Below are 14,591 nucleotides of genomic sequence, written 5' to 3' on the forward strand. Positions count from 1 at the left end.
AGAAACATTTATGTCAGAATCGTCAGATACAGTAACATCAGATGCAACATCGTTAATAACATTTAAAGCGACATCTTTCTCAATATTTGCAAAATGTTTACGTAAAGTAATGTTGCGTACAAAACGGTTTAAGTCCAACAAAGTCCGAAATAAATCAAATCTACATGTAGGGGCAAAAGAAAGTCCACGGGACAAGACATCAAGTTGAACACTGGAGAGAATGGTAGCAGATAGATTATAAATGGGAATGGAAGTCTTTACCTCTTGTAGTTGTGCTTCATTCGCCTTGTTTGAACGGTGCTTTCTGCCGGCACGTCGTTTTTTGACGGTTTATTCTGTGAATTCTTCCTCTGTGGTGCCGGCAGAGGCGAAGAGGCAGCATTGGGGGTCACAGTCCCGGATTGAGATCCCAACTCACAGGTGTCATCCATTTCACCAGATTCAACAGAGGAAAAGCTCACATCTGCGATTGAAGATTCCAGTTTTTTTATCTGTTCTGTGATCTTATTATTGTATTCCAAGTAGATAGGATTCTGCTCGTGCTGCTCCAGAGTAGATTTAATAGTGGAGATTTTTTCATTGACTTCTGTCAGCGCTTTTTCTTCATATTGAATTATAAGTTTAATAAACTTTAATGACGAGTCGGCTAGCAGAAGTTCCCACTCTTGCTTGAACTGCTGACAAAAGATAGTAGTGGGGAATTTTTTGATTCTTAACCCCCTGGGAATCATGGTTTGTTCCACGTAATTTTTAAGTTTTGTCATGTCCCACCAAATCTTTGTCTCAGACAGCATAGCCTCCTCCAGTTCTCTAAGTGCAATATTGAGATCAAGTGTACCTTGAGTGTCCATACTGGTAGCATTAAAGATGCAGTGCATACGTTCCTCACAAGTTAAATTCCCGTTCTGTGAAGCTTCACCTCCGCCCGTAGCCATATTGAACAGAGCAAGTCCAATGTCTTGTATCACCGGGAACAGGTTTATCAAGCTTCGGGAGCTGGGGGAGCACGATGCTTGTCCACACCAGTAGAAGAAACAAGAGAATGCTTCAGCTCACCCCAGGTGCGCACGGACCGGGCGTAAAGATAAGAACAAAAGAAGGAAGTCCAGCGTCCAAAACTCGGAGGATAACGTTTATTTCACCAGATGGCACATACAGGAACACAGGTACAGGTACAGTGACACGTTTCGGCCTTAAAACAAGGCCTTAGTCATACAAGGGGTATAGGACACAAAGACCTCTTTATATATGTGGGTAGGCGGACATGACGTCACGAAACACACCTGCAATCTCAGGTGCATCCCACCCACATGCAAAAACCCTTAACAACCGCTACTGCAATATACATAATAGATATAAACACAAGTTAAAAACATGTATCAAATGGCCTATAGTTGCGGGGATATCATCTTTAAATGAGCGCTTGTGTGAGTGGATTGATTCGCTCCTGCAGCCGCTCATCCCCACTATCCCAGGCCATATTAGGGATACTAAACATGTGTTAGAAATGTTGGATCAGATTCAGTGGGAGGACAGGTACATGTGGGTGACTGCTGATGTCACTTCACTGTACTCTGTCATACCTCTCCACCTTGCCCTGTCAGCTTTGTCGTGGTTTTTAGAAACCTATTCTCGATACTCGTGTGTTCTCCGGGAATACATGCTATTGGTAGTTGAATATTTGTTGAAACACAATTTTTTTATGTTCAATGGAATGTACTTCCAGCAGACCACAGGAGCATCGATAGGAGCGACGTTCTCCCCCTCTCTCGCCAACATCTATATGTGTTGGTGGGAGAGGGGGATTCTCTTCGCCCCTAACAACCCCCACAGTCACGCCCTAATATGGTATGGCCGCTACATTGATGATCTTCTATTTATCTGGGGATCAAATGTAGCGGCCATACAGGGTTTTTCCAAATACCTAAACTTAATTTAAACTTAATTTAAAATTCACAGTGACTGTGGAGATTGAAACCATCAACTTCTTGGATTTGCGCCTCTGGGGTGACAGAGAAAGCGGCCGGGTTTTGTCATCTACCTATAGAAAGAGTTCTGCTGTCAATTCCATCCTTCATGCCGATTCCTGTCACCCCAGACATGTTATACAAAATCTCCCTACGGGAGAATTCATCAGAGCACGGCGCAATTGTGCTCGGGAAGTAGATTTTAGGGAAGAGGTTGTCTCTATGTGCAACCGCCTTAGAGCAAGGAAGTACCCTCAGTGGAAAATAGATAAGGCTCTGGCGGTGGCAAGCAGTAGAGACCACAAGTCCCTTATAGGTGCTACTAGATATGGGCATGGTGGTGCACATAACGGTGAGGAAGATAATACTAATTATTATAACAATGGAATTAGTAATGCTATTCCTAAAAATAAGAGTAACCCACCAGTTATTTTCTCCACTCAATACAGTGTAGATTTCCACACCATTAAAAAACTCACTAACAGATAGATGCCCATCCTTACCAGTGCTCCGGATTTCAAACAAATTCTGACAGGTGGACACAAATGTGTGTCTAAAAAAGCTCCACTATTGGCCAACGTCTTTCCCCTAGTTTGTTCCAGGACAAACTTTATACCAAGCCTACCTAGTTAACCTATATTGGTTCATTTAAATGTGGGGCTAGAAGATGTATATGTTGCAGTTTCATCCAAAATTCTACTACATTTGTGTCTATTGTAAATAATGTTACTTTTCCAATTAAGCAGTAAATAAATTGCAACTCGACCCGTGTCGTGTATCTTTTTACATGTAGAAGTTGTCAGATACAGTATGTTGGGTGTACTACCAATTCTCTTAAAATGAGGATTCGTAAACACATTTCCGATGTACCATATGTCTTATCTAGGAATGTCTCAATGGTATCCAAGCATTGTGCGGAGGCACATGCTGGTGATACCTCACATCTTCAATTACAGGGGATCGAAAGAGTCACGGTTCCAGCAAGAGGTGGAAATCTCAAACATAAAATTCTGGACCCTGAGATATTTTGGATCCTCAAATTGGGAACTAGATATCCACAGGGCCTGAATAGAAGAATGGATACAATCCTACATTTTTAAAGAACACTGGATTTGTTTCATATTGTTTTTATGGTCCATTAGTATGATTGTTGTTCAGTATTTTTATACATATTTATCATTAATAATTTTGGTTTCCATAAAAATATATCAAACAAATAATGTGTCAGATTTTTATAACCTATGAAGAAAATTCTTCCTCCAGTTTGTCTATTAACACATTTAATCTTATTTTGTATTGTTCGATCTGCTCCGGTTCCGTGCAATAGCATAATCCCATAGTGCATGTGCATGTATATAATATCTCTATGTGCGTGCACTTGGGATATGTGGTATACCTTTTTTACTGTTGTATGAAAATAAAACTAAAGAAGTAATGTCCTTTTTTTCCTTTAGAAAAATATACTAACGTAATAAAGATATCGTTTCCCATATTTACCCTAACTGTTTTTATTCTTTTATATTTGATACATGTTTTTAACTTGTGTTTATATCTATTATGTATATTGCAGTAGCGGTTGTTAAGGGTTTTTGCATGTGGGTGGGACGCACCTGAGATTGCAGGTGTGTTTCGTGACGTGATGTCCTCCTACCCACATATATAAAGAGGTCTTTGTGTACTATACCCCTTGTATGACTAAGGCCTTGTTTTAAGGCCGAAACGCGTCACTGTACCTGTACCTGTGTTCCTGTATGTGTCATCTGGTGAAATAAATGTTATCCTCCGAGTTTTGGACGCTGGACTTCCTTCTTTTGTTCTCATCTACAGACTAGTATAACAAGCAGATTTGTTGTGGAACAAAGACAGAATTGTGCACAAAAAAATTTTCTGCCTCCTCTGCTAAGGTTTATGAAGTTGAAATGTTCAGCTTGTTGAAATGTATGAGGCAACACACAGCTCTCTGCCCCTCTCTGTAATACAGTGCTGTAGAAAGTGACTGGGATGTTACTGGCTGCAATATAAATCCTTTTCAGTGAAAAAAAAACACTGCTCTCTGTCCACCAGAACGCTGATGTGACCAGGATGTGAAATTCTGCTGTAACAAGCTTTTCTTTGTAACACACACACACACAGGCTGTCTGTCCTATTTCTCTGCAGTGTAATGAATGAAGTGACAAGCCGCAATAATGCTGCCGATTATATATTTGACTGGCTGCTGATAGGCTGCATCCTGCATGTGATTCAGGGTCATCCCACCTATTTGCCTTCTTGCCTTGTCTTCCTGCCTTCCCAGCATCCCTTGCCCCATGTACTGACATGCCCTGGAGCCTGGATGGCACTAAATGGAGTTTAATGAAGCGATTCATGCGATATTATCATTCGTTGTGAATCGAGTTTTTCATGAAATTCTTGACGAATTCGGGTTCCTCAGCTTCAATTCGCTCATCTCTAGTTCGTGTTATTAAAAACTTATACACATCGCCCGCCCGGCATTTCGCCACTGCTGTGGCTTTATCAAGGGCTAGGAGGCAAATGGCTCCCCCCGCCCATTTCACATCTCCCCCGTCACATTCCCCCTCTCCCTTGTCACATCTCCCCTCACATTCTCCCCCCTCCTTGTCACATTCTCCCCCCTCCTTGTCACATTCTTCCGCCCTTGTCACATTCCCGCCCTTGTCATATTCCCCCCCTTGTCACATTCTCCCCCTTCATGTTACATTCCCCTCCCCCTGTCACATCCCCCCCCTTGTCACATTCCTCTCCCCCCCTGTCACATTCCCCTCCCCCCTGTCACATTCCCCCCTGTCACATTCCCCCCCCTGTCACATTACCCCCCCCTCTGTCACATCCCCCCCCCTTTGTCACATTCCCCCCTTTGTCACATCCCCCCCTTTGTCACATTCTTCCCCCACCCTTCTCACCTTGTCCTGCAGCAGCATACACTAGGTTTGCCGGGCAGATTTCAAACCTAGTGTATTTGCTGCAGAACAAGCCCTTTCCCCTTCAGCCAATCACAGGCTTTACACCACTGCGGCCTGTGATTGGCTGAAAAGTGAAAGGTCCTGTAAGATGAATAGTGAATAGTGTTGAGCGGCATAGGCCATATTCGAATTCGCGAATATTCGCGAATATATGGACGAATATTCGTCATATATTCGCGAATATTCGCATATTCGTTATATTCTCGTTTTATTTTCGCATACATGAAGATTCGCATATGCGAAAATTAACATATGTGAAAATTCGCATATATAAAATAAGTACACGCGAAAATTCGCATATTCGAACTTTCGCATATTCGAATTTTCGCACGCCAGTCTCACACAGTAGTATTACAGCCTTCTTTACACCACACAAGCTGGAAGCAGAGAGGGGTGATCACTGTGATGTGTACTGTGAAGAAAAAAAAAAAAAAAAAAACGAATATTCGTAATTACGAATATATAGCGCTATATTCGCGAAATTCGCGAATTCGCGAATATGCGATATTCGCGAATAATATTCGAATTGCGAATATTCGCGAGCAACACTAATAGTGAAGAGAGCAGGGACCAGAGCGCACGGAGGGGAATGAAATGGAAATGTGCAGGGACCGGAATTAGGTAAGCAAAAGTTTTTTTGTTTTTTTTTACTCCTTTTTCCTTTTACACTTAGCTCAGTGTTTTTCTAACAGTGTGCCTCCAGCTGTTGTGAAACTACTACTCCCAGCATGCCCGGACAGCTTTTGGCTGTTCGGGCATGCTGAGAGTTGTAGTTTTGCAACAGCTGGAGGCCCCCTGGTAGGGAAACACTGACTTTTAGTATTTTTCTTTACCTGCTCTGGCATTGCTGGCATATTGTGTAGCCCGGCCGGGAACTCTGCAATTCTACCCCGAGCGTGACTCGGGGTTACCGATCCTGGCAGGGAAAATTAACCCCGAGTCACGCTCGGGATAACCGCTCAGGAGGTTAATCGTGGCTACTCCTCTAGAGGTTGTAACTGATGACAGGTGAGTTCTACACCTCAATAGCCCATCGAAATATATTAATTATTAGTACTGGTACTTGTGAAATGTATCCATAATCACAGTTGGGGGATTATTATGCTATTTATTATACCATTGATCATATCTTTTACAGAAAAGCCTGAGTAGATATATTTCTGAAACTGATCTGTAATTAGAAACAGCAGAGGACTGAAAGTGTTAACAAAACAATGCATGGTATGTTTTTTCAAATGAGTCTTGTCTCCCGGTAATAAACACTGTCCATATAGAAGTATCTTGTGAATAGCAGCTATCTGGATGCTGTTCTAATTCAGTGATGAAAAATACCTTTTTGTAAAGTGTATAATTACCCTCTGCCACTCTTCCATCTCCTAGGGTTTCTCATCTTCTCCAATAATGGAGAACAGATGAACAGAAGTTAAAAATAAAGGGCTTTAACAATGTAGCAGCCCGCACATAATGTACATATAATGATGATCCTGTGAAGGCCCATTATTTCCACCCTCTTGCTATTTGCTGCAGAAGCAGTTGCTGTGTTTAAGACTGCTGAAACGGAGATGCTTGGTACTGCCAAATGAATCCAGTGAGTGAGTAATCCAGTGGTTGATGAGACAGTGTATCTCTGAAAATCAATATGTCTAGATATTCTGTCCGTCTTACAGTTTTTTTTAGTTCTTATGTTAATATTGTTCAATTTTCATAAAAGAGAGACATTTGTTTTACTGGAATTACCTGACTAATCTGGATTTATTATTTACTTATTTAATTAGTCCCATACCATAAAATTCTCCTCCAGTCCAACACAGCCACTTGTCTGCAGTTCCTTCAGAGATGTGTCAATAGAAAGTATGACATTTTTTCAATCACTGTAGACTACAAAGCAGAGCTGTAGCTGGCATGAGGCGACTGAGGCAGTCACCTGAAGCACAGCTACAGCCTCTGTAAAGGGGGCACAGATGTGCTACCCATTTCTTTTTTATTTCCTAGGTGGCTGCTGCTGGTCGCTTCGGGTGCAACTGCGCCTCTGTAAAGGAGGCACAGACTTGCTCCAGAGTCCCCCTTACCTCCCAGGCAGCCTGCGGTGTGTGGTCCTTTAACCCCTTAATGACCACAGACGTAAATGTACGTCCTGGTTTGGCGGGACTTTGCGAACTAGGATGTACATTTACTTCCTGTGTATGACTGCGAGCATCGGAACGGTGCTCGCGTCATACACGGCAGGTTCTGGCTGCTAGCAGCAGCTGGGGACCCTCCGGTAATGGCCGACATCCGCGATCGCAAGGATGCCCGCCGTTAACCCCTCAGATGCCGTGATCAATACAGATTACGGCATCTGCGGCAGTGCGGTACTTTGAATGGATGATCGGATCGCCCGCAGTGCTGCCACGGCGATCCGATCATCCAGCATGGCGGCCAGAGGTCGCCTCACCTGGCTCCGACCGTCTCCCGGAGTCTTCTGCTCTGGTCTGAGATCGAGCAGACCAGAGCAGAAGATCACCTCATACTGCCCTATATACGGAAAAATTAAAAAGTTATAGGTGGTCAAAATAGGGCGATTTTAGATTACTGATTTTGTACAAAAAGTTTTAGATTTTTTTTAAAGCAGTACAAAAATGTAAAAGTATCTATCCATGGGTATCGTTTTAATCGTATTGACCCACAGAATGAAGAACACATGTCATTTTTTCCATAAAGTGTACAGTGTGAAAACAAAATCCTCCAAAATGTGCAAAATTGTGGTTTTCATTTAAATTACCTCCCTAGAAAAAAAAATTGGGGGGTTCGCCGTACATTTTATGGTAAAATGAGAGGTTTTATTACAAAGTACATCTGGTCATGCAAAAAACAAGGCCTTATATGGGTCTGTAGATTGAAATATAAAAGAGTTATGGATTTTAGAAGGCGAGGAGGAAAAACGAAAATGCAAAAATTAAATTGGCCTGGTCCTTAAGGTTAAAATGGGCTTGGTCCTTAAAGGGGTACTCCGGTGAAAACCTTTTTTCTTTTAAATCAACTGGTGCAGAAAGTTAAACATATTTGTAAATTACTTCTATTAAAAAATCTTAATCCTTCCAGTACTTATTAGCTGCTGAATGCTACAGAGGAAATTCCTTTCTTTTTGGAACACTGATGACATCACGAGCACAGTGCTCTCTGCTGACATCTTTGTCCATTTTAGCAACCATGCATAGCAGATGTATGCTAAGGGCAGCATGGCGGTTCAGTGGTTAGCACTGCTGCCTTGCAGTGCTGGGGACTTGGGTTCAAATCCCACTAAGGACAACAAAAAATTAAGCATTATTATTATTATTATAATAACGTCAGCAGAGAGAACTGTGCTCGTGATGTCATCTGCCTACCCCAAATAACCCCCCTCCCCACCCTCCTACCCCAATAACCCCCCTCCCCACCTGCCTACCCCAATAACAACCCCCCCCCCCCACTGGCCCCACTTACCTAACCCCCTCTCCTACGTAATTACTGCATCCTTAGGGTACGTTCAGACGCACGGATCACAATGTATTTTACGCTGCGGATGCGCCACCGGAGGACCACTACAGGGTGCCTTTGGATGCGATGTGCGAGTCGATACCACAGAATCAACAGTGAAACAAAAGTAAAATTATTTGATGGTGGAAATAAAAAAATTAAAAAAAGACATTTTGTAAGTTTTGGGGACTTCCCTTTTTACGTAGTGCACTTTTCAGTAAAAAAATATAACACCTTATCTTTATTCTATAGGTCCATATGATTACAACGATACTCAATTTATATACGTTTTGTTAGATTTTAAAGGGTACCTCTCATCAAATAAACTTTTGATATATTTTAGATTAATGAATGTTGAATAACTTTCCAATAGCATGTTAATGAAAAATATGCTTCTTTCTATTGTATTTTTCCCGATCAGTCCTGTCAGCAAGCATTTCTGACTCATGCTGGAGTCCAAACACTCAGAGCTGCCAGCCTGCTTTGTTCACAGCCAAACAGGCTGTGAACAAAGCAGGCTGGCAGCTCTGAGTGTTCTCCTTTGTGAACAAAGCAGACTGGCAGCTCGTAGTGTTTAGGACTCCAGCATGAGTCTGAAATGCTTGCTGCCAGGACTGGTAGGGAGACCCCTAGTGGTCATTTCTTCAAAGTGGAAAATTAAATAGAAAGAAGCATATTTTTTAATAACATGAAATTGTGAAGTTATTCTGCATACATTAATCTATAATATATCAAAAGTTTTTTTGATGAGAGGTACCCTTTAATATGTTTGAAAAATTATAACTTTTTGCATGAAAATCAGTATGCCTAAAATTGTCCTCTTCTGACCCCTATAACTATTCTATTTTTACATATACAGGAATGTATGAGAGCTCACCTCCAGCGCTCACGCTGTGCAATCCCCGGGTGCAATAATCTTCCTGAGCTGCACTGTGACGCTTGGGCCCGGAGTGATATCGGGCCCCAGTGTGTCATGCTGCTGCTTAGCTGGCCAAAGTGGGACATCACTACAGTCAGTGGTTGGCTCAGTAGCAGTATGACACACTGGGCCGAGATGTCACTCCGGGCCAAAAACATGCTGCAGCTCGGGAAGAATATTGCACCCCGGGTCCGGAACAGGGCTCAGCGGGAGCGATGGAGGTGAGTTGAGTTTTTTTTTCTATAATGTAGTATAGGCATTCTTCTAATGCCTCCCTGTTACATCCTCATCCTGTATTATACTCCCAGAGCTGTACTCACTTTTCAGCTGGTGAAGTCACCATGTACATACATTATATTACTTATCCTATACTGATCCTGAGTTATATCCTGTAAATCTTTCATTAAAATTTTAAACATAACAATAAATAATTATAAAACACACCATATCTGACAGAACATATCAATGTAATGAATCATAAAACCAACACCATAGCATAAAATACAACACCGGTCCACCCCACACTCATTCCTCCACACAAACAAATATATACAATATTTTTAAGACATTTTCCTATAATAACCATACCATACTAGTAAACTATATACACTAATATTAAATGTGAATTCCCTGGCCCAGTTGCAATACCAAAAACCAAATAGTTAAGCAAAACCCAATACCAAAATGAATAATAACAATAATAATAATAATATACAAAAAGAAACACAAACCAACACAAACCAAATAACACCACTTTTTTGGGGGGCCCTGAGCTGGTCCCGCATCCCATGCCCCCAGTACGTGTTATTAGATGTCCATGAACCAGTCGAGGATTTTCTGTATATATATAAAGTCCCATAGAAACCCTCTCCCTCCTTTTAACCCACCACCCAACCTAAACTAAACCCCAAGTGGCATCACACAATATATCCAGTACATAAAATATACACAGATTATCAATATATACAATACATAAGTATACATTACAACAATAAGTAACATAACAAATAAATATAACACTAAAAACCAAACAACAAAGAGGCTTTTCAGCCACACAAACCCCTAAAGCTCAAGTTCAGTGCCTGTAAGCCCTATATTACCATATACCTACAGCACAAAACAAAAAGACTAATTTGCCAGCATCAGCCCACCACCAGGGGGAGAAAACAGGCTAAGGCACTTTAGAGGCAGAGCCTCTCCACAGCACCCAGTCTCTTGAACTCCAGAGAACGCACCTTCACCAGGTCTCCCAGTATGTTCCTAACCACCTCATCCACAGGAAGGATTTTATGCTGCGTCGACAATAAACACTGTGCATTCCACGTGCAGTACCTGACCACTAAGCTGACTAGGATTAAAATGCTGTGGTCCCAGCCTCCAAGGTTTCGGAATGCTCCATAGGCTGGCCAGCCTAGGCAAACCAATGGAAGCGCCCAACCTGTTGTAAATCTCTGTGTTAAAGGGACAATGAAGCAGAAAATGCTCCATGCTTTCCAGTATGCTACCACACTCCTTGCCGGTCCTCAGAGCTCCTGCACTTCAGATTGTCCATCACACACAGTTTCGCATGGAAGCAGCACCAAGTCAAGTCCCAAAACTTCAAGGGGATACTAATAGAATTCTAATGCCCTAAACCAACCTCCAGATCCCGACTTGGGCAATCCTTGAGAGCCAATGGCCTCTGGAAATGAGAAGACAGAACCCTCTTGTAAAGGAATTTCCTCGACAGAGTCCTAATCTCCCACATCCCCAGACCCCATCGACGTATAACCTTTAGAACCAGGTAGCATAAGCCGGGAGATGGCAATGTGGTGTGCGCAGATCCTTCACTTGCCTGGAAGAAAGGCCAAAACCATCCCCTACAGGAGGATACCGACAAAGGGGCCCTCTCTTTCCAGAGGTTTGTTAAGAAAGGTATTCACTAAGAATAACACAGGGTTGACCATACACAACCCCCCTAGTCTCCTTGTACGGTAAGTAACCTACCATTTCACTAGGTTCAGTCTATTCCCCCATAACATTTGGAAGAACACACTGTAGACCGGGGTTCAGAGAGGTTCTGGCAACATGCATACACTCCCCAGATCAGCAAAGGGAGCAGGAATGTTTTGATCAGGTTAACCCTTTCCCTGAGGGTCAATGAACAACCCTTCCACTGATACACCTTCTGAGCTGCGATCTTAAAGGGTACCTGTCATCAAAAACACTTTTGATATATTATAGATTAATGTATGCAGAATAACTTTACAATTGCATATTATTAAAAAATATGCTTCTTTCTATTTAATTTTCCACTTTGAAGAAATGACCACTAGGGGTCTCTCTACCAGTCCTGGCAGCAAGCATTTCAGACTCATGCTGGAGTCCTAAACACTACGAGCTGCCAGTCTGCTTTGTTCACAAAGGAGAACACTCAGAGCTGCCAGCCTGCTTTGTTCACAGCCTGTTTGGCTGTGATCAAAGCAGGCTGGCAGCTCTGAGTGTTTAGGACTCCAGCATGAGTTAGAAATGCTTGCTGGCAGGACTGATCGGGAAAAATACAATAGAAAGAAGCATATTTTTCATTAACATGCTATTGGAAAGTTATTCAACATTCATTAATCTAAAATATATCAAAAGTTTATTTGATGAGAGGTACCCTTTAAGCCTGCTGTCGCAGTTTCGTTTTGGGTAATCCCCTCGGCCAAATTCGATGCCGAGGACTTTTGCAGATTCCTGGGGCTCTGGAAGGGCATCTGGGAGATCAAACACAGGATCCCCCCCCCCTTCCCAGCCAGAGACTCTCACACTTATCCTGATTGATCTTGGACCTGGATGCCTCCAAACAGTGGTCCACCTCTGACATCACCCATTGGCCCTCCTCTTGACAAACACTGTGACATCATCAGCATACACTACTGCCCCAATAAACAATCCCCCCCTCTCCCCGGCAGGCCATATCTCAGAAGAACAGACCAGAGGTACTCATGGTTAACCCGATCAAATGCTTTTGCCTGAATCAAGGACAGCAAGTACCCCTTCCAGTGGCCGGCCATTCCCTGCTCCACAGCCTCTCGGACACTGAGCACAGCACTAAATGTACTGCAGCCTGGAACAGAGCAACGCTGAGCCCCAGAAAGGAGCCAGGGTGCAAACTCCAACAGCCGATTAAACAGCACTTTATCCAGAATCTTTCTGTCCGTATTGAGAAGTGCTATGGGATGCCAATTCTCAATGCAAGACGGGTCTTTACCCTTTGACAGGATAATCAGCGCTGACCTCCTCATTGACTTCGGCAAAGTGCCCGAGGATAAACACTCATAAAATACCTTGGTCATGAGGGGAACCAAAGTGTCCTTAAAGGTGTCATACAACTCAGATGTTAAGCCATCTGGACTGGGTGACTTCTTGAGAGCAAGCCCATCAATCGCCATCCTCACTTCCTCTTCCTGAATCATCTCTGTCAAAACCTCAAGAAAGGGGTCTACTCCTGGTTCAGGGACAGCTTCAGCCAAGAAAGCTGATACCTTATCTCGATCTAGATCCTTCCTTCCCAAGAGGTGCGAGTAAAATTATCTATCAATCAGTCCTGAGACTACTTTACTATTCACTGACATCTTGCAGTTCCTGTAAGGGTCGGGCGAGCGGTACTTCCCATAGTCCCTCTCAAAAATCAAAGATGTGTGTCTGTCGTACTGGCACTTCATCAGCAAGGACTTCACTCTGTAGATATCCCCTTGGCTATCTCCAGTCGAGACAAGGTGCTCAAGTTTCTTCCTCAGGCCCTGGTACAAGCGGTACCTGTATAGGCTTCTGAGGCCTGAGAGCTGGCGGAAGAATTTTGCAACCCTTTTTTTTTAAGATCCCCCACCACTCTGACTTACTGCTACAAAGGCTAAGCAATGGTACCTGGCTCTGAAGAAAATCCTCAAAGGACTGTCTTATCTCCGCTTCTTGCCCACCAATCACACTGGTTCCCTCATTACTGATCCTGACTGCCTTTTTTTTTTTGCTGAAGGGATCCTTCCACCCTGACGCTTCACTTAGTCCTAGTACTGTGACCTACTGCCCATTCCCTTCACACTTAGATCGACTTTACTCCTCTGTCGGCCCACCCTCTTCCTTGGTGCTCCTTCCATGCATAACCCCACTAGCACTTTGATTGAGCTGGTCCCAGTCCTTCTTTTGGCCTCTTTGGCCCCCTGTTTTAGTCCCCCTGTATCCGTTCTCTTATGGCTACCTTTCCTTCTGACCTATACTTCTCCTTCCCCACTAACCCTTTTTTGTGTTTATCCTTTATATCTAGGACCCTGCTCTTACTACCCTCTACTCGCTGGGGATTGGAGACTTCAGGCCGCCACGACCAGAAAGGTAGGCAGATAAAAGCACCACACATCTGTCATGGCAGCTAACATTAAACTAGTATCCCTGAATGTCCAGGGATTTAACACAGCTGAAAAACGTGCCCAACTTCTCTATGCCTTCCACAGACAAAGAGCTCACATCATATCACTCCAGGAAACTCATTTTAAGACAGGACACGTGCCAACTCTCCCAACTAAACACTACACCACATGGTTTCATAGTACCAACCCGGAATATAGGTCTAAAGGGGTCTCTCTGACTTTCCATAAATCGTTCCCGATTAAAATACTATCTTACCTAATTGATCCCCATGCCAGGTTTGTTTTTGTTAACTGTGAGATTTCCACCCAGCCCTTCACCATTGCCTCTATCTATGCTCCCAACAGGGACCAAGTTCCGTTTCTACTTAGAACCCTGACGACACTATCACAATTCGCAACAGGCCATATCCTTCTGAGTTGCGATTTCAACCTACCCCTGTTCCCACAGTCAGATACTTCCACCGGCTCCTAGACCCTTCCTCATAGTAAGCTACGTGCCCTGCGGGTGAAACTACACTCCATACAGTTTAGCGACGTGTGGAGGGTGTTCCACCCTCAGGACAAAGACTTCACCTTCTACTCTGCCCAGCGACAATCCTACAGCCACATAGACTACATTTTTTGCCCTCATTTCCTACTCCCCTCCGTAACTCAGATGGCCATAGGCTCGCGGATACACTATGATCATGCGCCTGTTAGCTGTTCGCTGACGCTTCCCTCTCTTGCCAAGCCTAAATCATCCTGGCGTTTGAACTAATCCTTACTTAGGGACTCGGTCTGCCTTCAGGATCTTAAGGAAACAATAGGTAACTTCCTCCAGGACCATGAGTCCGACGATTCCTCC

Source organism: Hyla sarda, chromosome 8, assembly GCF_029499605.1.
Source record: "Hyla sarda isolate aHylSar1 chromosome 8, aHylSar1.hap1, whole genome shotgun sequence".
NCBI lineage: Eukaryota > Metazoa > Chordata > Amphibia > Anura > Hylidae > Hyla > Hyla sarda.